General features: G+C 42.5%; 1 long non-coding RNA gene across 1 annotated transcript in view; it reads left to right on the top strand.

Moving 5' to 3' along the window:
* The first annotated feature begins 368 nt into the window (after positions 1-368).
* LOC310759542 overlaps positions 369-22439 on the top strand; it is a 76464-nt gene continuing 54393 nt past the window's right edge. Inside the window, exon 1 of the long non-coding RNA XR_014546394.1 lies at positions 369-504. This is a non-coding gene — a long non-coding RNA (uncharacterized lncRNA). The remainder of the gene's footprint in view (positions 505-22439) is intronic.

The raw sequence follows: 22439 nt of genomic DNA, 5'->3' as shown, positions 1-22439 counted from the left end.
CTGTGGTCCCAGGGCTGCTCAATCCCTCCAGCTGCTATTTACAGTTTCTAAAAAAACCAAGTTTATTAACTGCATCCATACAATTACCATAATGTTCAGTTTGGCCTGAGTCTCAGGATTCCCTGCTCTATTACAGAGATAGTCCCTGCTTCTATGTTGCTGCTGTTGTTGTTTGTTGTTGTTTTACTTCCATGTAGGCTGTGCTCTAGCCCTCGGCATCAGTGGAGCACACAGCCACCCATCGTTTCTTTAAAAGAGACATCTTTAATCCACTGTAGCACCACCACCTCACTCCACCGGAGTGGATAATGTAGGTTGAAAAAATACGGAATTATTACCTTGTATGTATCTTGTCTTCACAGGCAAGAACTGCAGAAAGAATCTCTATATCCTTTTTGAATTTAGGAAAGATGCATTCGGCTTAGAAAGCAGTTTATGGAGCTGGAGGGCAAGGGGAAAACACTGGCGTCAGCAAATCCTGAGTTAAAAACTCAGTGGAAGAAGGTACTTTGGATTCTGCTCAAAGGAATCTGGCTTAAATCAATATGTGGAGTTGAAAGGCTACCTCAGTCCCTTTGGCCGCCCACTAGGTGAACTTCCCTCTCTCAAATAGCCCCAATTCAAGTATTGCAAATCCTCCTTTAAGCTTGCGGGGCTGTCATTTGGGGTCAGCTGGGGTTTGTGGATGCTCACAAGTCCCCATGACTCCTGGCTGCCAGGCAGGGCCGTCTGTACCCAGGGGTGCAAGGGGTGTGGGGCACCTGGGTGCCAAATTCTAGGGGGCGCCAAATGTATACCTACTGTATACCAGTCCCTCTCGATTGGCGGCAGTGAAAAGCAATGGCGCAAAAGTCCCTACCCGCTTCCTCTGTCACTCTCTTACTCCATATACCTGATTGATGAGTCAGGAAACAAAAGCAGTATTTCGTTGTCACAGGTGAGCAATTTCCCCTCCAAAAAAAAGCTCAACAACTTTTGGCTTTCCCCCTCCCGCAGAAAGCTCAATAAAAGTAGTTAATTTGGAAGTGGCTAAACTAAATTTGGGGGCGCTGGGCGCATCTTTGCACCCTGGCAGCGCATATGCTATATTCCCTGCTGCCAGGAATTACAGGCACTTCCAGTGGCAAATGACATATCTGTGCAACAGGAAAGTGGCCCCTCTGGAACTTCTGTCTGACTGCAAAGCTTTGGTCCATTTGGAAGCCTTCACAATCTCCAGCAAAAATAATAAGAGCCCTCTGTATCCTTGGGGAAAGGAGGGGCTGGCAAGGAAGGGTTGCTGCAGTAAATTGGGCTGCTTTCAGTTTTCTACTGAGCTGCAACCCATTTATTTGAGGCCATGCAGGATGTGTGAGCCCATCTCTGCTAAGCACCATATGCTAAGCCAGAAAGAATTAGGAGAAATAACATGAGCAACAAATTAAAATGGGGAATTGTAATAAAACAATCTTCTGCGACAAGGACTGTTCTTGCTTAGTGGATATTGGTAATTTTATTTTTTTATTTTTTTTTAATAATTTTTTTATTACAAAGTAAATACATCAGTACCAAACCATACATAAACAATAATATAAAGAGAAAAAAGAAAGAAGAAAAAGATAAAAATGCAAAGAAAAGTAGACAGTAAAAGAATAAAGAAAAGTATAATATTTCAATACAATAAACACTATTTTAAAAAAATATTAGTAATAATCACTCTTCCATCACTCTCACAACACTTCCTTTCACATTTCACATTTTATCTGTATTTCAGTATTATTTTCATCTTAATATATAGATATGTATGTATGTTTCTCCTTTTCTATTCACGAGGTCATTCTAGACACAGCCAATTTTTTACATTAGAACCTTGTCTTTCTAAATAATCATTCAAGCACTTCCGTTCCTTCTTGACTGTATTCATTGGCTTTAGTCTTATTATATCTGTCAATTTGGCCAGTTCCAAATACTCACATAATTTATATAACCATTCCTCTTTGGTCCGTACCTGGTTACCCTTCCAGCACGTAGCCACCAGGATTCTTGCTGCTGATGTTGCATACAGAAAGAATTTAGTATTTTCTCTAGGAATATCACTGTTCAATATTCCCAAAAGATGTGTTTCTGGTCTTTTGCTATGTAAAGTTCTTAGTAACTTTTTATTTCTTCATGGATCATGTCCCAGAACTTTCTGATCTCTGGACATGTCCACCACATATGGTAGAAGGTTCCAATCTGCTTTGTGCATCTCCAACACTTATTACCAAGTGATTTGTTCATTTTAGCCAATCTCTCTGGTGTTAAATACCACCTATGGTGCATTTTCAGGTAGTTTTCTCTTATTAAATAACATGCTGTAAAATTTATATTTTTTGTCCACAGTTTTCCCCACTCTTTATATTCAGTTACATAACCTAAGTCCTGCTTCCATCTTATTATGGCCTTTCCCTTTTGGTAATTTTAATTAGCAGGGCCTTGTAAGTTCAGGACACTCGTTTGCTTTGTGAGGCTCCTTTAGCAGTGGTACAATACAGTATGTCAGTATAATCCTATAGGGTGGAACTCAATGTTGTGCTAATGCAATTGTTCCATCAGCACAAACATTTTTTGTTTGTCAGACAGAATAATATCCCCTCTCAAGCCTACCCACCACTCTTCTGGGGGTTCCCCTCACCTTTCTGTGTGAATTTGGGGGAGGAGAGGGGAACCCCCATTGCATTTGAGGGAATCCTTACACTGGATTCCACTAGTGCAGCAGGTGAGTTGAATCTGGCCCACAAAATAAAAATATGTGAACTTTCCTTCTAATATTCCATGGGCAAAAGTTTTCTTCTAACTTTTGTTTGTGAAATTGCGGATCATCTTGCCCTTCCTTTCTTCACCAAGGCAACCATTTTCAGATATTTGGTCATACAGATATGCCTATAAACCTAATTGATTGATTAAACAGTTAAAGGGTAGATTACCCATTAATGACAAATCCTTAAATTGGTTGACAGCCCTAATTCATACTGTATATTTTTTATAATAAACCATGCCATAAAAATATGTGTGCAGTAGTGGTGGCAGCCTGTGGGCGATTTGCATTCAAGGATTGGCACTTTTGATACCAGTTGCCCATTGCATGCTCAGAAAGATTTGGCCACTGTGACACGCTGCATGGCATTATGCATAGTTTAAGAAGGCAGGCATTGCCTGTCCCTGCCGCAGCCACGGAAACAATTTAGCAATACTCCTTAGGCGACATAGAGATGATCTGAACACAGAATCGCTCTTCCTCGAGAGATAGGGTGGGATCTAACATAGCCTCCAGGATCCTTTTAATTCCAAGGCACAAAGAGTTTGATTGCCATTCAACCTAACAGCTGGCAGCGCAAAGAGCCAAGAAGGAATTTTGAGCCAAGGAGCAATATTTCTGCCCTCTTGGGAAGGAGTATGAGAGAGTTCATTGATACCCCCAGATTGGACATCCAATACACAACCCAGCCAGTTACACATGAGTCATCCTATTTATTTTCAGGGGAACAATGATGAAAACTGAATTCTGCATGCTATAATCTGGCACGAACAGCATCTACTGCATAGGCACTATGGGAAACAACTAAGATAATACGCTTACATTTTCATACTCTTTTGGAAGCCTGTTTTGTCTTAGCCCTTATGTAAGTAGCAGGAGTGGGGGGGTCTTCCTAAAAGCTTATTTGGTAATAGCAGTATTAATAATGATTTATGTAGCATTTTGGGAGCTCATCTACATTTCCATTTGATTTCTAGGCACAGGACTGAGAAGTTTTTATTTCGAAAGTGTTGCATGTTGAGGTCCCCCAAGCCACCCCCCAAAAATCAATCACAATTCACACAGAATTTTTGTTTAAGGTTTTTGGCATAATTTTGGCCACAACTTTATTAAAATACATAAATGTGAATGGTTGCTTAGGCATTGGTTACGACTATCTGTCCCCACCCAGGGAAAGAACTGACTTCCGCAACCCTGCGAAAGCCAGTAAGGGAAAAAAATTTTGGGGAGAAAATGGAGCTGGTCACCAGACCCTCACCTCTCCCTGCATGCTCCCAAGCCCCACGCCAGGGATTCGGACGAAAGCATGACGAGCCCCTGGATTCTTTTAACGGAATTCCCTTGCAGCAGCAGCAGCATTGGAGGGGCAGGCACAGCCAATCCTTACCCCTCCACTAACCAATTTTTTAACCAATGCCTAACCGCAACCTTACAAGTTGTGACGATTTGCTACGCAGTAAGCAAAGACCAAATGGCACCAGCCAATCAGCCAAGTGGACAAAATTCCTACCAGGCCCCTGCCCCAAAAGCAGACGACCCCATGACAGGCATAGCAAGGTCAAACGCAAAAGCCCTAAATTAGGGAGGGTGGGCGGGTGATCCGGTGCACGCAGTGAAAGAGAACGCTCAATGCTGCGTGCTCAGTATATAAAACCTTGGTCCATCCCACAAATTGGCAACATCAAAATTTCCCCAGCAACCCAAAACAGCCCAATCACTGCTGTGGCCATCTATACAATCCCAGCCCACAACACGTGCTCTCTATGAAGGAGAACACGCTCTATCAAAAATGTATAAATTACTTTTAGAATGGCATAGAAAAGATGAAGAAGTTAAGGCAGTGATGATACATTGGGCTAGAGACTTTGGATATAATATCCAACTTTCATCTTGGGAAAACTTATGGAAAGAGGAAATAAAATTTACTGCATGCTGTTCCTTGAAAGAAAATTATATGGAAATGATGTATCGTTGGTATCTAACAGAGAGTAAAAATGCTAAAATGTACAAAACAAGTTCTAAAATGACCAGAGTAAATTTGTAATTTCTTTAAAAGACCACTGTAAACAGTTAAAATCTGTGGCAGGGATGTAAAGAAACTTGTAACTGGAATATTTTAATGGTAATTATGGTTATATAATAGATAGATAAGGTTAGAATTATAGAATAGAATCATAGAATCATAGAATCATAGAGTTGGAAGAGACCACAAGGGTCATCGAGTCCAACCCCCTGCCAAGCAGGAAGCACCATCAGAGCACTCCTGACATATGGTTGTCAAGCCTCTGCTTAAAGACCTCCAAAGGAGACGACTCCACCACACTCCTTGGCAGCAAATTCCACTGTCGAACAGCTCTTACTGTCAGGAAGTTCTTCCTAATGTTTAGGTGGAATCTTCTTTCTTGTAGTTTGGATCCATTGCTCCGTGTCCGCTTCTCTGGAGCAGCAGAAAACAACCTTTCTCCCTCCTCTATGTGACATCCTTTTATATATTTGAACATGGCTATCATATCACCCCTTAACCTCCTCTTCTCCAGGCTAAACATGCCCAGCTCCCTTAGCCGTTCCTCATAAGGCATCGTTTCCAGGCCTTTGACCATTTTGGTTGCCCTCCTCTGGACACGTTCCAGTTTGTTCCAGTTTGTCAGTGTCCTTCTTGAACTGTGGTGCCCAGAACTGGACACAGTACTCCTGGTGAGGTCTGACCAGAGCAGAATACAGTGGCACTATTACTTCCCTTGATCTAGATGCTATACTCCTATTGATGCAGCCCAGGTTAAAAGATGCAGTAAATTTAATCTTAAAGATGGAACCCATGGAAGGAAGGAAGGAAAGTCTAAGGGTTTGAAAGAACTCTGTATTTTAATGTTGGAAATCATTTTGTTTTATATGTATAATTTCCCCCCAAAAAACTCAATAAAAAAGTGAGATGTTTTTGTTTCGTCTTGCCAAATTCCCCAGGAAAACCCATGGAACAAACACCAGTTGGGTTTTCTGCAATTTGATGTTTGCACCAAGGCAAAAGAAAAAGAAAATTGGATATGGCACTTTAAAGTGTGGTTATTTGCCTAGAAAGTGCAGGGTAAAAGTTAAGTGTGTTTTTATATAAAGTTAAGTGTTTTTTTTAATTAATTTTACATGAAAGTTATACACCATAAACATATCATTTTCACACATCACATTAGAAAAAGAACAGGATTCTTTCGAACCTTGCGACCTCCTTCCTCCCTTCCATGGGTTCCAATTCTAAATTTTATTCCTGCATCTTTTACTGTAATCTATCTGTTATATAATCATTGTATCCAAAATCCAAAATGTTCCATTATAAGTGTCATAGTATTCCTGCTGTCAGAGGCTCAGGAGCAGAAGAGCAGGGGAGAGAGCAAATAGAGAGCGGAGGAGAGGAATCAGAGGGGAGCGTAGGGGAATATGACAGTGGACCGAGAGATTCCATGAGCTTCTCCAGCGAATCTGAAGATTCCCAGGAGGGGGCGCCTATGGTAAGGGCGAGGCGAATCCCAGAGGGGACGATCCATAAACAAGGAACCAGAGGGGAGTCCCAAGGGAGTAGCGGAGCAGTAGGGCCAGTTCCCCCACCAGAGCACAGTGGGGGGGAAGAGTCACGTGAGTCAGGACCAGCTTCTCCTCCATCGGGGAGTGGGGAGACGGAGGGAAGGCCAGGTCCAGCTAGCCTCCCCGAAAGGGGGAGCAGTGACACAAGTGTAACGGTCAGAAGGAAAGTGGGAGGCTGCGCGCGCGCGCCAAGTTCAAATGTGGAGGAGCGCGGGACAGCAGAAAACCCGGATTGGGAGCCAGGTCCTAAAGCCCGAAAGAGGGGGGGGAGGAGTCGGGAGAATCAGCGTCAGAAGAATCTCGGAGGGCTGAGACTCCGACTAGCAGAAGGACCCAGAGAAAGAAGGAACAGAGGAAAAGGTGGAGTAAGGCTAGAATCGTAAGCTGGTGTCAGGGGGGAGGAGATTCAGATGGGAGTTCTACGGTCTGACGGACAGATGTAGCGTTGCACGCTGCGCGTCTAGAAATGAGACTGAACTTCAATAAAGACTTTTAAACTTGGGCAAGGAGCAGCGTTGGTCTTGTGTGAGCTGGGACCTTGGGCAGCGCTGACACCTGCCAATAGTTTGAACTGTTTACAGAGATCTCTCACATATGTTAAAAAGCTATTCTAGTCTTTTAAGAATACTTGGTCTTCCTGATTTCTGATCTTTCCCATCAGTCTCGCCATTTCTGCATATTCCATCAGCTTGGTCTGCCACTCTTCTCTGGTCGGTGCTTCTTCTTCTTTCCATCTCTGGGCAAGAAGCATCCTTGCTGCTGTCATTGCATACATAAACAGACTTTTATTTTCTTTTGGTAGTTCCACACCTATAATGCCTAACAAAAAAGCCTCTGGTTTTTTTAACAAAAGTTATCTTAAACATTTTTTTCAACTCATTATATATCATTTCCCAGAAAGCTTTTACTACCCCACATGACCACCACGTATGATAAAACATAACCTCTTTTCTTTTACATTTCCAGCGCACATTTGAACTGGTTCTATACATTTTCACCATTTTTCTAGGTGTCAGATACCAACGATACATCATTTTCATATAATTTTCTTTCAACGAACAGCAGGCTGTAAACTTCAAATTCTCTTTCCATAACTTTTCCCATGAAGAAAACTGTATATTATAACCAAAATCTCTTGCCCAGTGTATCATTACTGATTTAACTTCTTCATCTTTAGTAAACCATTCTAAAATAAATTTATACATTTTTGAAAGGGATTTCACATTATTTTCCAACAGATCTTTTTCAAACCTTGACATCTCTGTACCAAATCTTTTCTTTTTGTCCAGTTTGAAGACATCCTTTAATTGATGGTATTGTAACCAGTCTGTTAATAACTCTCCAATGTCTTCAGACTTTTTCAGTTTTAATTGATCTTCCACTTCTGTTAACAGCTCTTTATAAATTCCCCAATCACCTCTCATATTTAATTTTTTAACAGATATTGCTTCGAATGGGGAGATTTTTTATATTTCTCCCATACCTCATGAATAGATTTTCTTATCAAGTGGTTCAAGGATCCCTTATGTACTTTCATTTTTTCATACCATAAATATGTGTGCCACCCAAACCTATTAAAATAAAATATCTGTATTTTTTAAATGATATCCAGTCCCAAAGCCAGCATAGGCTGGACGCTTCATAATATAGTTTCAAATCTGGCAGAGAGAAGCCACCCCTTTCTTTAGAGTCTATCAGTAGTCAACAATTTAGTACAAAAAAATTCAGAACTGACGAAAATAGTGCTAGACCTTAAAGGTAAAACACAGAACCTAGAGGAAGCTCAGAAAAAATTACAAAATGAAAATAGTTGAAAAGGGAATGTGATAAGATAAGGAAAGAAACAGCAGATCTGAAAGCACAGCAGGATTCAACTTTGGACTCTATTGCGATGTTGCAAATACAGAGAAGGGAGAATACTCTAAGATTCAGAGGACTAACAGAGGATGCAGAGGAAATAATTGAGAAAAAAATCTCAAAAGAGCTAGCTGCTTGGTTAGACCTAGAAGAAGCAGAAGTAACACAAAAAATAGAAAAAGCATTTAGAGTCAAATCTAATGTAGCAAAAGCAAATAACTGGCTGGCTGACTGTTTGGTCTCTTTTAACTCTATGGATTTCAGAAATAGAATTTTACAAGCTAGCAACAAGAAGAAATTCAAGTCAGAAGGAAATGATATTATCGTCCACAAGATTATCCCAAATCGATTGATAAAAAAGACCTCTAGCCGAGGCACTAAAGGCTAAGGCAGTGGACTATAGGTGGGAGTACCCTGAAGGCATCTCCTTTTTCTTTAAAGGGAAATGTAGAAAGTGCTTATCGGCATTAGATGCAGACAAGTTCTGGAAAAAGTACTGGAAAGAGCTCGGAGGGAAAATGCAATTGTTGGGAGAATCAGAGGAAATGGAACAAACAGTTGAGAGTTAGGAGACAGATTTAAGAAGGGAATTTATTAAACGTATACTGAGACCTTGAATGTGTAATTTTATTTATTTATTATTTTTTATTAATCCGTTCACGTATCATAAGAAATAAAGTATGGATTATAAATTTATTACTTGGAATGTAAATGGTTTAAATGAAAAATCAAAAAGGAACAAGGTGGAACATTCTGGTTAAGCAAAAATATGATCTAATCTGTCTGCAAGAAACCCATGTAGCGGAAAAACATAAAATAAAAGACTGGGGCTTGAGTTTATTGCATCAAGTAAAGAAAAAAAGAGAGGGGTGGTAACCTATGTAAAACCTCAGCTGGAGCCAAAACTGCTTTACAATGATGAAAAAGGTCGAACAGTGATTATAGAAGTTAAGATCAATAATAAAAAGTGATAGTGTCAGCGCTGCCCAAGGTCCCAGCTCACACAAGACCAACGCTGCTCCTTGCCCAAGTTTAAAAGTCTTTATTGAAGTTCAGTCTCATTTCTAGACGCGCAGCGTGCAACGCTACATCTGTCCGTCAGACCGTAGAACTCCCATCTGAATCTCCTCCCCCCTGACACCAGCTTACGATTCTAGCCTTACTCCACCTTTTCCTCTGTTCCTTCTTTCTCTGGGTCCTTCTGCTAGTCGGAGTCTCAGCCCTCCGAGATTCTTCTGACGCTGATTCTCCCGACTCCTCCCCCCCCTCTTTCGGGCTTTAGGACCTGGCTCCCAATCCGGGTTTTCTGCTGTCCCGCGCTCCTCCACATTTGAACTTGGCGCGCGCGCGCAGCCTCCCACTTTCCTTCTGACCGTTACACTTGTGTCACTGCTCCCCCTTTCGGGGAGGCTAGCTGGACCTGGCCTTCCCTCCGTCTCCCCACTCCCCGATGGAGGAGAAGCTGGTCCTGACTCACGTGACTCTTCCCCCCCACTGTGCTCTGGTGGGGGAACTGGCCCTACTGCTCCGCTACTCCCTTGGGACTCCCCTCTGGTTCCTTGTTTATGGATCGTCCCCTCTGGGATTCGCCTCGCCCTTACCATAGGCGCCCCCTCCTGGGAATCTTCAGATTCGCTGGAGAAGCTCATGGAATCTCTCGGTCCACTGTCATATTCCCCTACGCTCTCTATTTGCTCTCTCCCCTGCTCTTCTGCTCCTGAGCCTCTGACAGATAGTTATTGGAATTTATGCACCAAATGAAAGAAAATCTGAATTCTATCAATTCTTGGAAGAAAAAGTCATAGAATATTTAGAGGGGATATTATATTATTAGGAGATTTTAATGGAGTAGTCAATCCAAACATGGACAGAACAATAAAGAAGAAAGAAAAGAGGCAGAACAAACTCCCAACTACATTTTTCCAATTAATAGAACTCCTGAATTTGTTTGACACTTGGAGGTTTAAGAATCCAACAGAGAAAGAATTTACACACTATACAGAGCCACATAAATCGGCGGGACGAATCGACGCGATCTGGACAACAAAGGATTTATCAAATAATATTACAAAAGCAGAAATCCATCCAAGGACAATTTCAGATCATAGCGCAGTCTGAGTTAACTTTAAAGGAAAAGAAGAAAAGGTTAAAAGGTGGCAACTTAATGAGAGTATGTTAAACGATGAAAAAACTGTACAGAAGGCCAAGCAAATCTTAGAAGAATATTTTAAGTTTAATTTAAATCAAGGAGTAGATCTAGAGATGGTTTGGGACGCGGGTAAAGCCGTCATAAGAGGCTTCTTTATCCAACAAAATGCATTCCAAAGGAAAATAAAGGAGGAGGAGAAAATGGAGATCTGGGAGGAAATTAGAAAAAAGGAAAGGATCCTTTTCCAAAAACCAGATGATGAACTAATTAAGCAAAATATAAAAATTTTACAGACGCAATTCTCCATGATAATAAACGAAGAGATAGAATGGAAGATAAAATGGTTGCGACATAGAAATTTTGAGTTTGCAAATAAACCTGGCAAACTTCTGGCCTGGCAATTAAAGAAGAAAAAGGAAGATAGAATTATCAATAAAATTAAAATTGAAGACAAATGGATTCAAGAACCGAAGGAAATTAGTAAAAATTTTGCTAGTTTTTTCGGAAAGCTATATAAAGAAGGTCCAGAGACTCTAGAAAAAATAATTGATTATTTGGGCAAAAATAAACCACCATTAATACCTAAGGAAAAAACTGAAATCTTGAACTCACCAATAACAGCTATGGACACCTCAACTCTAACCCTAACACTAACCCTAACTCTAACCCAAACCCAAACCCGAAATAGAACCTCAGCCCTAACCCTAACCCAACCCTAACCGTATCCGTAACCATATCCCTAATACGATCCAAAACCCGAACAGTAACCCTAATCCTAACCCTAACCATAACCGTAGCCCAAACCGTAACTCTAATCAGAACGCTAAGCCTAAACCTAACCCAGATAATAACGTCAACCCTAACCCTAACGCTAACCATAAACCAACTGTAACCCTAACCCTAACCAAACCTCTAACCCTAACCCTAACTCTACCCCTAACGTTACCTCTACCCCTAAAACTAACCCTAACCCTAAACTTGACCTTGAACCTGACCCTGACCCGAATCCCAACTCAAACCCTAAGATCAACCCTATCCCTAACATCAACACTAACCATAACCCTATCCTAAACCCAAACCCAAACTAAAAACCCAAACCCAAACCTCACCCTACCCCTACCATTTACCCTAACCCTAACCCTAACCCTATTCTAAACCCGAATCCTATTCGTAACCCTAACCCTAACCCTAAATCTAACGCAAACCTCAACCCTAACCCTAACCCTAACCCTATCCTGAACCCTAACCTTAACCTTAACCTTAAGCCTCACCCTAACCCTAAATTCAAACCTAACCATAACCCTATCCTGATCCCTACCCCTAACACTATCCTCAACCCTAACCCTAACAACCCTAACCCTAACACTAAAACTATCCCCAACCCTAACCCTAACCCTGACCCTAAACTTGACCCGAACCCAAACCCAAACCCAAACCCAAACCAGAACCTCAACACCAACCCTAACCCTAACCCTAACCCTAACCCTAACCCTGGCCCTAGCTCTAACCTCAACCCTAACCCTAACCCCAATCCTAACCCTACTCTTACCCCTAACCCTAAACCAACCCTAACTCTAACTCTAACCCTAACCCTAACCCTAACCCTAACCCTTACCCCAACCTTAACCCTAACCCAAACCCTAACCCTAACCCTGACCTCAACCTTAACCCTAACCCTAATCTAAACCATAAGCCTAACCATAACGATAACCCTAGCCCTTGCTCTAACCTCAACTTTAACCCTAACCCAACCTATACCCCTTGACCTAAACCTACCCCCACCCCTACCACTACCCGTTACCCTAACCCTAACCAAAACCCTAACCCTAACCCTAACCCTATTCCCAATCCGAACCATATCCCTATCCCTATCCCTATCCCTATCCCTATCCCTAACCCTAACCCTAACCCTAATCCCAACCCTAACCCTAACCCTAACCCTAACCTCAACCCTAACCCAAACCCAAACCCTAACCCTAACCCTAACCCTAACCCTAACCCTAACCCTAATCCTAACCCTAACCCTAACCCTAACCATAACCATAACCATAACCATAACCCTAACCTTAACCATAACCCCAACCCTAACTCCAACCCTAACCCTAACCCTATTCTCAACCCTAACCGCAACCCCAACCCAAACCTCAACCCTACCCCTACCCCTAACCCCAACCGCAACCCCAACCCCAATCCCAACCCTAACCCTAGCCCTAGCCCTAGCCCTAGCCCCAACCCTAACCCTAACCATATCCTCAACCCTAACCCTAACCTTAACCTTAAGTCTCACCCTAACCCTCACCCTAACCCCAACTTCAAACCTAACCATAACGGTATCCTCATCCCTATCCCTAACCCTATCCTCAATCCTAACCCTAACAACCCTAACCCTTACCTTAACCCTAACCCCAAACATGGTATGGGATGCCAGCAAGGCCGTGAAGAGAGGTTTCTTTATCCAGCAAAATGTCTTGAAAAACAAAAATAGAGAGAAAGTAAAGAAGGAAATTTTGAGACAAATAACAGAGAATGAAAAAAAATTGATAAAGAAACCTAATAATGAGAAGATAAAACACAACATAAAGGCTCTACAAACACAATTTGCAATGATAATAAACAAAGAAGTAGAAGGAAATATAAAAAAGGTTGAGACAGAGAAATTTCGAGTTCGCGAATAAATCAGGAAAATGGCTAGCATGGCAGATAAAGAAAAGAAAGGAACAAAACACAGTGAATAAGATCATCATTGAAGGTATCGAGATAGATAATCTGAAAGAGATTAGAAAAGGATTCCTGGACTTTTACAGACATCTATATAGAAGTAAAGGCAAGAACAACATGAGAAAAATAGAAAGATTTTTAAAGGATAAAGAGCTGCAGAAGATCCCGACGGAAAAAAAAGATAATTTGAATGCCCCGATTGAAACGGAAGAAATAAAAGAGGCAATAAAAGAGATGAAAAAAGGGAAAGCTCCAGGTCCAGATGGATTTACAGCTAGTTACTATAAAGAAATGAAAGACATCCTAATTGCATGAATAACATTATGAGAAATAGAGAAATCCCAGAAACATGGAAAGAGGCGTATATTACATTCATTCCAAAACAAGACTCAGATTTAATGCAAGTTAAAAATTACAGGCCTATTTCATTGTTAAACACTGACTACAAAATTTTTGCAAGTATTTTAGCAAACAGAATGAAAAATGTTCTACGAGAAATTATACACAAGGATCAGACAGGTTTCCTTCCTGGCAGACAGATGAAAGATAATATAAGAAACATAATTAATATTTTAGAATATCTGAATGCCAGGAATGAGAAACAAGCTATGATGATTTTTGTGGATGCTGAAAAGGCCTTTGATAATATATCATGGGATTTTATGTTAAAGAATTTAGAACATATGGAAGTGGGTAAGGAATTTTTTAATGGAATAAAAGCAATATATACAGAGCAGAAAGCAAAGTTGATAGTAAACAATATTACAACAGAAGATATAAAAATAAACAAAGGTACAAGACAGGGATGCCCGTTATCGCCACTATTATTCATCTTGGTTCTGGAAGTTTTGTTAAAATCAATAAGGAAAAATGAAGAAATAAAAGGGGTGACTGTGGTTAAAAATGAATATAAAGTTAAAACGTTCGCAGATGATCTGGTAATAACAGTGGAGGAACCACTGGGAAGTGTTGAAAGAGTACTAGAAGAAATAGATCAATTCGGTCAAGTTGCAGGGTTTTATTTAAATAAAAAGAAGACAAAAATTATTGCAAAAAATATGAAACAAGAATCAATAGAGGTAATGCAACAACAAACTGGAATAGAGGTGGTGAACAAAGTGAGATATTTAGGAATTTGGTTAACCCCCAGAAATATAGATTTGTTTCAAAATAATTATATACCTGTGTGGAATGGTATAAAAAGGGATTTGGAGGTGTGGGGAAGGTTGAAGTTATCCTTTTGGGGGAGAATATCAACGATAAAGATGAGCGTGCTACCAAAGATGTTATTTTTATTTCAATCACTCCCGATAATTAAGGGGACATCAATATTTAAAGAATGGCAAAAGACAATATCAAGGTATATCTGGCAGGGTAAGAAGCCAAGGATTCAGTTTAAGTTACTAACAGATGCGAAGGAAAGAGGTGGCTTCGCCCTGCTAGATTTGAAACTATATTATGAAGCATCTTGCTTATGTTGGTTAAAGGAGTGGATTAAATTAGAAAAAGGAGAATTGTTGGATATGGAAGGGTTTGATAATAGATTTGGTTGGCACACCTATATATGGTATGAAAAGAAGAAAATTCATAAAGGGTTTGAAAACCACATCTTCCAAAGGTCGTTAATAAATGTATGGGACAGGTATAAAAATTTGTTGGAATTTAAACTCCCCCACTGGATTTCACCCTTAGAAGTGATGAGCGTAAAAAAGATCAATATGAGGGGGAGGTGGATAACATATGGAGAATTGACAGTTAAAGAAGGTGGGAAATGGAAAATGAAACCCTATGAAGAAGTAAAAGAATTTGTCTATGATTGGTTGCATTACTATCAGGTCTGTGAAATGTTTAAAAAAGACTGTAAAATGTATGGATATGGAGAAAAAGAATCAAAATTTCAACTAGAGATATTGAAGTATAAAAGTATAAAACTAGAGATATTGAGTATAAAAATTTGTCTAAAATGTATAAAATGTTGCTGGAGTGGTATACAAAAGATGAAGAGGTTAAATCGGTAATGAAACATTGGGCCAGAGATTTTGGTTATAATATACAATATGATGAATGGTCAAAATTATGGAATGAAAGACTAAAATTTACGGCATGTACTGCGTTAAAGGAAAATGTGATGAAAATGGTATATAGATGGTATATAACGCCAGTAAAACTAGCTAAAATGTACAAAACATGTAATAAGTGTTGGAAATGTAAAGAAAAAGAAGGGACATTCTATCATATGTAGTGGGAGTGTAAAAAGGTGAGAGGCTTCTGGGAAATGATATATAATGAATTGAAAAAGATGTTGAAATATACGTTTATTAAGAAACCGGAGGCCTTCTTATTGGGATTGGTAGGAAATGAGATAAGACTGTAAACTTTTTCAATACGCAGTTACAGCAGCGAGAATACTTCTGGCCCAAAAATGGAAACAGGAAGAATTACCGACGGTGGAAGAATGGAGAGTGAAATTGACTGATTATGCAGAATTGGACAAACTAACAGGGAAGATTCGGTATCAACGAGACCAAAAGTTCATCGAGGACTGGGGAAGATTTACAGATTATCTGAAAGGCATATGTGATGAACAGATAACGTTTGTTGGTTTTCAAGAGACTCTGTGAAAAACAGAGGAATATTGTTAAAAAGAAAATAAGAGGAGGGAAGGAGATATCTAAAGGCAATAGTAAGTTAAGAAGTGTGTTAATAATATTGATGCAAACGAAAGATCGGCAGAGGAGCTGAGGGAAGTCAAAAAAAGAGATAAATGTGTGATAAAATGTGAATTGATTGTATAAATTTTTTTTTCTCTTTCTTGGAAAATGAATAAAAATATTATTTTTAAAAAAACCAAAAACCCTAACCCCAACCCCGACCCTATCCTCAACGCTAACCCTAACCCTGACCTTAACTGTAACCCCAACCCCAACTCCAACCCTAACGCTAACCCTAACCCTAACCCTAACCCAAACCTTAGCTCAACCCAAAACCCAAGCCCGACCGAAACCATATTCTCAACCCAAACCCTAACCCTAACCTCAAACCTGACCCTAAGACTAACCCTAATCTCAAAGCCAAAACCTCAACCCCAACCCTAACCCTAGCCCTAGCTCTAACCTCAACCTTAACCCTAACCCAAACTGGACCCCTTGACCTAACCCTACCCCCACCCTTACCGCTACGCCACCCCTGTCCCTTACTCTAACCCAAACCCTAACCCTAACCGCAACCCTAACCGCAACCCTAAAGGTAACCCAAACCCTAACGCTAACGCTAACCCTAAGCCTAACCCTAACCCTAACCCTAACCCTAACCCCAACCCCAATCCCAACACCAACCGCAACCCTAACCTCAACCCTAACACTAACCCTAACCCCAACTCTAACCCTAACCCTATCCTTAATCTTCATCCCTAAGCATAGCCCTATCCTCATCCCTAACCCTAACCTGATCCTCATCCCTAACCCTAACCCTATCTCTAACCCAAACCCAAACCCGAACCCCAAACCTCAACCCGAACCCCAACCCTAGCCCCAACCCCAACCCTATTCTCAACCCTAAACCTAATCCTAAACCCAACCCTAACGTTAACCTTAACTTTAAGCCTCACCCTACCCCTAACCCTATCCTCAAACCTAATCCTAACCCTATCCCTATCCCTATCCCTAACCCTAACCCTAACCCTAACCCCAACCCTAACCCTAACCCTAACTCTAACGCTAGCACTAGCCCTTGCTCTAACCTCAACCTTAACACTAACCCAACCTCTACCCCTTTACCTAACCCTAACCCTAACGCTATCCTGCACCTTAACCCTAACCCTAACCCTAACCCTAACCCAACCCCTAACCCTAACCCTAGCACTAGCCCTTGCTCTAACCTCAACCTTAACCCTAACCCGAACTCTACCCCTTTACCTAACCCTAACCCTAACGCTATGCTGCACCCTAACCCTAACCCTAACCCTAACCCTAACCCAAACCTCAACCCTAAGCCTAAGCCTAACCCCTAACCCTAACTCCTACCCACCCGCAACACCCACCCCAACGCCAACCCTAACCCTAGCCCCAACCTTAACCCTAACGCTATCCTGAACCCTAACCCTAACCTTAACCTTAAACCTCACCCTAACCCTAACCCAAACCCTAACTTCAAAACCTAACCATAACCCTATCATCATCCGTACCTCTCACCCTATCCTCAACCATAACCCTAACAACCTAACTCTAACGCTATCCTGAACCTTAACACTAACCCTAACCTTAATCTTAAAAGTCACCCTAACCCTAACCCTCACTTCAAAGCTAACCATAACCCTATCCTCATCCCTACCTCTAACCCTAGCCTCAACTCTAACCATAACAACCCTAACCCTTACCTTAACCCTAACCCCAACCCCAACTCGAACCCTAACCCTATCCTCAACCCTAACCCCTAATCCTATTCTCAACCCTAACCGTAAGAACCCTAACCTTTATCTCAACCCTAACTCCAACCCTAACCCTATCCTCAAACCTAACCCTAACCCTAATCCAAACCCTATCCTGAACCCCAACCACAACCCTAACCGAATTCTCAACCCTAACCCTAACCATAAACCTATCCTTATCCCTAACCCTGACCCTATCCCCAACCCCAACGCCAACCCCAACCCCAACGCCAATGCCAATGCCAACGCCAACCCCAACCCCAACCCCAACCCCAACCCCAACCCCAACCCTAATCTCAACCGCAACCCTAACCGTATTCTCATCCCTAACCATAACCATAACACTATCCTCATCCCCAACTCCAACCCTAACCCTATCCTCAACCCTAACCCTAACCCTAACCCTAACCCTAACCCTAACCCTAACTTCAACCCCAACCCTAACCCTAACCCTAACCATAACCCTATCCTCATCCCTAACCCTGACCCTCTGCTCAACGCTAAAACTAACCCTTACCTTAACAGTAACCCCAACCACAATTCCTACCCTAACCCTAACCCTAACCCTAACCCTAACCCTAACCCCAACTCGAACCATAACCCTATCCTCAACCCTAACCCTAACTTCAAACCTAACCCTAACCCTAACCCCTAATCCTATTCTCAACCCTAACCGTAAGAACCCTAAACTTTATCTCAACCCTAACTCCAACCCTAACCCTATCCTCAAACCTAACCCTAACCCTAATCCAAACCCTATCCTGAACCCCAACCACAACCCTAACCGAATTCTCAACCCTAACCCTAACCATAAACCTATCCTTATCCCTAACCCTGACCCTATCCTCAACACCAAACCTAACCCTAACCCTAACCCCAACCCTAACTGTATTCTCAACTCTAACACTAACCATAACCCTATCCTCATCCCCAACGCCAACCCCAACGCCAACCCCAACCCCAACCCCAACCCCAACCCCAACCCCAACCCCAACCCCAACCCTAACCCTAACCCTAACCCTAACCCTAATCTCAACCGCAACCCTAACCGTATTCTCATCCCTAACCATAACCATAACCCTATCCTCATCCCCAACTCCAACCCTAACCCTATCCTCAAAACTAACCCTAACCCTAACCCTAACCCTAACCCTAACCCTAACCCTAACCCTAACCATAACACTATCCTCATCCCTAACCCTGACCCTCTGCTCAATGCTAAAACTAACCCTTACCTTAACAGTAACCCCAACCCCGATTCCTACCCTAACCCTAACCCTAACCTTAATATTAACCTTAAGCCTCACCCTAACCATAACCCTGACTTGAAACCTAACCATAACCCTATCCTCAACCTTAACCCTAAGAACCCAAACCTTTACCGTAACCCTAACCCCAACCTCAACCCCAACTCCAACCCTAACCTTAACCCTAACCCTAACCCAAAGCCTAACCTTAACCCTAACCCTAACTTCAACCCTAACCCTAACCCTAACTTCAACCCAAACCATAACCATAACCATAACCCTATCCTCATCCCTAACCCTGACCCTCTGCTCAACGCTAAAACTAACCCTTACCTTAACAGTAAACCCAACCCCAATTCCTACCCTAACCCTATCCACAACCCTAACCCTAACCCTTACCCTAACCCCAGCCCCAACCCTAACCGTATTCTCAACCCTAACCCTAACCATAACCATAACCGTATCCTCATCCCTAACCCTAACCCTATCCTCAACGCTAAACCTAACCCTTATCTTAACCCTTAACTTAACCGTAACCCCAACCCCAATTCCAACCCTAACCCTATCCACAACCCTAACCCTAACCCTAACCTTTACATTAACCTTAAGCCTCACCCTAACCGTAACAATAACTTCAAACTTAACCATAACCCTATCCTCAACCCTAACCCTAACCCTAAGCCTAATTCAAACCCTTGCCTTAACAGTAACCCCAACACCAATTCCGACCCTAACCCTAAACCTAACCCTAACACTAACCCTAACCCTAACCATAACCATAACCATAACCATAACCATAACCATAACCATAACCCTAACCCTAACCCTAACCCTAACCCTAACCCTAACCCTAACCACAACCACAACCACAACCACAACCACAACCCTAACTGTATTCTCAACCCTAACCCTAACCCTAACCGTATCCTCATCCCTAACCCTGACCCTATCCTCAACACTAAACCTAAGCCTTACCATAACCATAACCCCAACCCCAATTCCTACCATAACCCTAACCCTAACCCTAACCCAAACCCTAACCCTAACCCTAACCCTAACCCTAACCCTAACCCTTACCTTAACCATAACCCCCAACCCCAATTACAACCCTAACCCTATCCACAACCCTAACCCTAACCCTAACCTTAGGCCTCACCCTAACCGTAACCATAACTTGAAACCTAACCATAACCCTATCCTCAACCCTAACCCTAACAACCCTAACTTTTACCTTAACCCTAACCCCAACCCCAACTCCAACCCTAACCCTAACCCTAACCCATCCTCAACACTAACCCTAACCCTAACCCTAACCCTAACCCTAAACCTAACCCTAACCCTAACTTCAACCCCAACCCTAACCATAACCGTAACCCTATCCTCATCCCTATCCCTAACCCTGACCCTCTGCTCAACGCTAAAACTAACCCTTACCTTAACAGTACCTTAACAGTTCCTACCCTAACCCTAACCCTAACCCTAACCCCAACCCCAACCCCAATTCCAACCCTAACCCTATCCACAACCCTAACCCTAACCTTAATATTAACCTTAAGCCTAACCCTAACCATAACACTGACTTGAAACCTAACCATAACCCTATCCTCAACCTTAACCCTAAGAACCCTAACCTTTACCTTAACCCTAACCCCAACCTCAACCCCAACTCCAACCCTAACCCTAACCCTAACCCTAACCCTAACCCTAACCCTAACCCTAACCCTAACCCTATCCTCAACCCTAACCCTAACCCTAACCCTAACCCTAACCATAACTTGAAACCTAACCATAACCCTATCCTCAACCCTAACCCTAACAACCCTAACTTTTACCTTAACCCTAACCCCAACCTCAACCCCAACTCCAACCCTAACCCTATCCTCAACAATAACCCTAACCCTAACCCTAACCCTAACCCTAACCCTAACCCTAAACCTAACCCTAACCCTAACTTCAACCCCAACCCTAACCCTAACCATAACCTAACCCTATCCTCATCCCTAACCCTGACCCTCTGCTCAATGCTAAAACTAAACCTTACCTTAACAGTAACCCCAACCCCAATTCCTACCCTAACCCTATCCACAACCCTAACCCTAACCCTTACCCCAACCCCAGCCCCAATCCTAACCCTAACCCTAACCCTAACCCTAACCCTAACCCTAACCATAACCCTATCCTCATCCCTAACCCTGACCCTCTGCTCAACGCTAAAACTAACCCTTATCTTAACAGTAACCCCAACCCCAATTCCTACCCTAACCCTAACCCTAACACAAACCCTTAACCCTAACCCCAACCTCAACACCAACTCCAACCCTAACCCTAACCCTAACCCCAACTCCAACCCTAACCCTATCCACAACCCTAACCCTAACTTCAACCCCAACCCTAACCATAACCATAACCCTATCCTCATCCCTAACCCTGACCCTCTGCTCAATGCTAAAACTAACGCTTACCTTAACAGTAACCCCAACCCCAATTCCTACCCTAACCCTATCCACAACCCTAACCCTAACCCTAACCCTTACCCCAACCCCAGCCCCAACCCTAACCGTATTCTCAACCCTAACCCTAACCCTAACCGTAACCGTATCCTTATCCCTAATTCTGACCCTATCCTCAACGCTAAACCTAACCTTTACCTTAACCGTAACCCCAACCGCAATTCCAACCCTAACCCTATCCACAACCCTAACCCTAACCCTAACCCTAACCCCAACCTCAACCCCAACTCCAACCCTAACACTATCCTCAACCCTAACCCTAACCCTAACCCTAACCCTAACCATAACCATAACCCTAACCCTAACCCTAACCCTAACTTCAACCCCAACCCTAAGCCTAACCCTAACCATAACCCCATCTTCATCCCTAACCCTGACCCTCTGCTCAACACTAAAACAAACCCTTATCTTAACAGTAACCCCAACCCCAATTCCTATGATAACCCTAACCCTAACCCTAACCCTAATCCTAACCCTAACCCTAACCCTAACCCTAACCCTAACCCTAACCCTAACCCCAACCCCAATTCCAACCCTAACCCTATCCACAACCCTAAACCTAACCTTAATATTAACCTTAAGCCTCACCCTAACCATAACCCTGACTTGAAACCTAACCATAACCCTATCCTCAACCTTAACCCTAAGAACCCTAACCTTTACCTTAACCCTAACCCCAACCTCAACCCCAACTCCAACCCTAACCCTAACCCTAACCCTAACCCTAACCCTAACTCCAACCCTAATACTAACCCTAACCCTAACCCTAACCCTAACCCTAACCCTAACTTCAACCCCAACCCTAACCATAACCATAACCATAACCATAACCCTATCCTCATCCCTAACCCTGACCCTCTGCTCAATGCTAAAACTAACCCTTACCTTAACAGTAACCCCAACCCCAATTCCTACCCTAACCCTATCCACAACCCTAACCCTAACCCTTACCCCAACCCCAGCCCCAATCCTAACCGTATTCTCAACCCTAACCCTAACCATAACCATAACCGTATCCTCATCCCTAACCCTGACCCTATCCTCAACGCTAAACCTAACCCTTACCTTAACCCTTACCCTAACCCTAACCCTAACTGTAACCCCAACCGCAATTCCAACCCTAACCATATCCTCATCCCTAACCCTGACCCTATCCTCAACGCTAAACCTAACCCTTACCTTA

Source organism: Podarcis filfolensis (genome assembly GCF_964270895.1).
Source record: "Podarcis filfolensis genome assembly, chromosome: 3".
Lineage (NCBI taxonomy): Eukaryota > Metazoa > Chordata > Lepidosauria > Squamata > Lacertidae > Podarcis > Podarcis filfolensis.
This window is presented reverse-complemented; position numbering and strand designations above follow the sequence as displayed.